Below are 4,510 nucleotides of genomic sequence, written 5' to 3' on the forward strand. Positions count from 1 at the left end.
CTGTTTCCTGCTGGGATTATGCTCATTAAAGCAGGTATTTTAAGGCAAAACTTATTTTCCAATCCACAACCAAATGGTTTTTGTGGCTAAATCTAACCACATATTAACCACAGCATTGTTGAAAAGTTTTCTATCTGCTACATAATAACGTAAATACAAAACAAACCTTAACCTTTAAAGATCAAAGTCTCCAAACAATTTATGCTACAAATATTATTAATGTAGGTGTTTATTTTAAATGACAGAGAAATGAGATCTAACAGGAATCAGAGAAACAGAGAAGAGAAACTCCTCTCTTCTCTTTTCTGTCTCACCTTCCAGCTCAGTTCACACATGATTGAATGAAACAAAAGCATGAAGAAACACTGTCATCATTATTATTACTGAGGTGAAAGGGGCTCTTTTCTCACCTGCCCGACACATTTAACAGCCACTGTAATCTGGGCCTTTCCTGTCCACGAACATCCATCGCTAATGAGTTTATGAACCGTTTACAGGACGATCCAGAACGACCCGCCGCTGTCACCTTGCTGCTGGGACTGAGGGCTCATTGCCGGGAGCTGCTGGGCCTTGGACCTCACCTTGGCTATGAATGGGAGTCCAGTAACAGGACAGGTACGCTCCGTCTGACTCCAATACCCATCAGGCTCTTCTGTGCGCTGATACATCTGTGGTTTTTAGAAGCATTAGGAGCCTGATTTGTGTGTAAAATTACAACAGAAACACCTGCTCGGAAGCTGCATGGACTTGAACTGTATTTTTTTTTTTAATAATAATAATAATAAATAATAATAATAATAATAATAACAACAACAACAACAAACAACAACAACAACAACAACAACAAGAACTAACTAAATTCATATAGCATCCTCAAAAACAGATGTTTGCAAAGTGCTTTAACAGACAAAGCAAAGGCAATAATGGAGAATAATAAAATAAACATCAACAAACATGCCAAACAGAAAAAGGTCTAGAAAAGCCAAACAAAAAGACAAGAACAAAATGTGTATTTAAAAGGTCTACAAGAATAAAACAAAAAAAGGAATAAAAGTGATAAAACAGGCAGATGTTGAAAGGCAGTTAAAGTATTAAATGATTAAAAATTTTTTTAAATGTATGGGAATAAAAGCAATAAAAGATGATAAATAATATAAGGAATAACATGAGAAGATGACATCATATCAAAAAAATCTACTTAGCATGTCATATATTGAAAATAATTCATTTTTTGTGTTTTTTTAAAAAAATCAAAAATCATATTGGCATCATGTCAAAAACCTGGCATTTAAATAGTTATTAATGAATATTGAAATTTATGATTAGGACTTGTGTTGGTTAAAAAAATAACTCAATGAAAGTAGTATAATATTTTGTAAAGCTTGGTTTTGAAGAGCACATTTTGAAGAGCGATTCGTGTGATATTTATTTGGCTGAAACCTCTCTTCACACTTTCTCTCTGTAAAACCGTCTGAATTAATGCAGCTAAATGGTTAAATTCCGAAATGAACCGACTAATTCCAGTATTGAAGCTGCCTCTTTTGCAGCCTCACAATGCAGATTTTGTGTGTTTTTCATTTACACGTGTCGCAGGAGGGAGGACCTTCAGTCACTCAGTTCTCCCACTAAGCAACCGTCAGCATTAGCATCGACACCGTGAAGAGCTACTGTACGAGCTGCCCTCCGCCACGCTAACAGTCGCCATTTAGGCCGGAGAGTCAGAGAAAAGACCGTCCATGTCATTACCAACTTAATGAGGGATTAACTTTCTCCCTGAACAGTATCTGTTGACTGACACAAAGCTCGTCCTGGGAAAGGAGGGTGTGTGTATTCGACCTGTCTGACGCTTTATTCAGGCCGCTGAGGGGAAGGAGATCTGGTTTACACAGTAACAGGACTAGGTCAAAACCAGTATATGGCTGGACCGTGTTCAGTGGTTCCCAGCCTTTTTTCTCCAGGGACCTCTATACTATCATTGAGTAAACTTTCACATTATATTAAATTCATAACAATAACAGTGGAGAACCACTGACGCCTAAACGCTGAAGGTTGGGTTAGATTAGCAATCCTGAAGAATTTTGAGCAGATTATTTCCTGTGCATATTGCGTCAAAGATGAGTTTTTTATGATATTTGTTGAAACTTTTCATAGGATTCGATATACCTACAATCATACAATCTTTAAAGGCTTTTTCTTTTGAGAAAGTCCTTTTTCTTGGCCGTCTTTTCTACGACAGGATGAGTCTGTTTAGCAGAGAGTGAAAGCTCTCTGAGTACAGCTGGTGTTCAGGTCCTCACCGTGCCCCATCGGGTGTAAAAAAAAAAGTATGCTTTGAATCTTAATCAAAACTCAAAAATATACAATTGCATGTAGTCAGTCACTCACTCATGGAGTTTCGCCTTGACATGGCTGGCCTTGCATGCTGCAGTCCAGCCAAAAATGAACTAAAATAGATCATTTTGGCCACAGAATATCATAGTTGGTACCCCACAGTTCATATTGGAAGTTTTGGAAGCTTTGGTATCCTGCAGATGAGGAGACAGAGCACACTATTTGAATAATTTGATATTAAGTCCTCGGGATGGTAAAGACGGTCCACAAAATATCTTGACAACCATTTGATGGATTTCCACGAAACTCGGTGCAGACATTCATGTTCTTCAGATCAGTAATGTTTCCGGTTTGGTTTGTTTGTTGATTTGTTTATTAGCAGGATTACAGAAAAACATCTTTAAGGCGATCAGTCTCCACAATCACTTACAATGAGATCAACTTGTCAGTGTTTCCACTGGCACAGCATGGAACTGATTTTGCAGATTTTGTGACAGCACAGCTGCGGCGCTCTGACAGTTATCAGTTAGGTATTTTTTCTTGACCTTGAAATTTGCTTTTTGTGGTATTTTTTATGCCAAGTGCAGAGTGCAAGGTGCACAGATGGGAGGAGAGGTGCAAACGGAGACTGAGAAGTTCTTCTATTTCACAAAACCCGTCTGCATTTTAACCAGCTGCTGGCTGTAGCAGCATGCTTAACATAGAGATGTGAAAGTGGTGTCTGTCTATCTAAATCTACTAAAGTTCAGTATAATCCAGTTTCAAAAGCTATATGTATTTCTTCCAGTGATTTGAAGTTTCCTTTACATTTTTTTCCCTCATAAGCTTTAGGTTTTATTATATATATTTATTTTTCTCACAGTTATGGACACACAAACGTTTTATGACAGACTTACTGGTTTTATGCAGGCGCTCATCATGTATTTTTAACTAAAGTATGCTCCCTGGCATAGTCCAAACTTTTGATATATTGTAAGAACAAGTCAAAGGTCAGCTGGTGACTCCAGAGGGATTTTATTTATCATTTTGTAGAAAGTGTGTACTTTCTCACACTGTAGCTGTCTCATTTTAAAAAATAAGTCTTTTTTAGTCACTGTTTTCACAGTTTTTCAAACACATTGTGAGACATTTCACATGATTTGTAAAGCTGCTTTATGAAACCAAACAGTGTTTTAGAGGGTCCTCTTCCCAGGTGCTTTGAGGGCCCTCTGGAGACCCCCCCCCCCCCGCAGCCTCTTTAATGGAGGTGAGAATTGGCGGGTTGGACTTTAACACTTGACCTCTGTTTACACTTCCTGTGGGTGTCATGGTTTGTCCATAAAGCGCTGCTTGCAGGACGCTGCTGCATTGAAAAGAGACAGAGAGCGTCGGAGCTCCCCGGCGCTGCGAGCTGAATGCACCGCTGCCCCCGGCCTGTGATTATTAGGACAGGCCATTTCCTCCCTTCACATTCTCTGTTTGCTTATATATTACTGCCACACTTCCTCGACCCCCCCCCCCCCCCGCCCACACACACAAACACCGCCCCGGGCCTTTTATAGGAAAATGATGACGAAGCTGCATATTCAACCTGACTGCTGCTCCCAGCATCAGTCTGCTCTGTGATGGGGATTTAACCCTTAGGGACTGTTGGGCACATTTTATGCACTTTTCATTCTTCATTTTTTGATAAATTTGGCTGTCGTCATGCATATGGCATATATTTTGACAAGATTGTGTATTGTTGTTGAATCAGTGAATTTCCAGCTCAGCTCCTACAATATGTCTAAAATACACTGTGGAAACAAAACAGTTACATTCAGGCTGTTCAGGTAAAAAAATGCTTCATTGAAACCCATTCAAACTGACATTTTTGATCCCACAGCCATCAAAGCAGAAAAACACGACTTGTATTATTTCTGGGTGTCATTCTGGGCTTTTGACTCTGAATTTGTAATTTTTAATTATTTTCCACCCGATGACGTCATTTTTACCATATCTGGCACATGGAGAAACACTGTCCCAATCAATGTTGCTGCAAATCCTTGACATAGCCCAGAATGTAATAGTAAAAAAATATAAATATATATATATATATATATATATATATATATATATATATATAAAAAATAGGTAAAATAAAATAAAAATAGTAAATAAATAAATAAATAAACAGACAAAACCCCAATACTTTTAAAAA

Source organism: Plectropomus leopardus, chromosome 14 (assembly GCF_008729295.1).
Source record: "Plectropomus leopardus isolate mb chromosome 14, YSFRI_Pleo_2.0, whole genome shotgun sequence".
NCBI lineage: Eukaryota > Metazoa > Chordata > Actinopteri > Perciformes > Serranidae > Plectropomus > Plectropomus leopardus.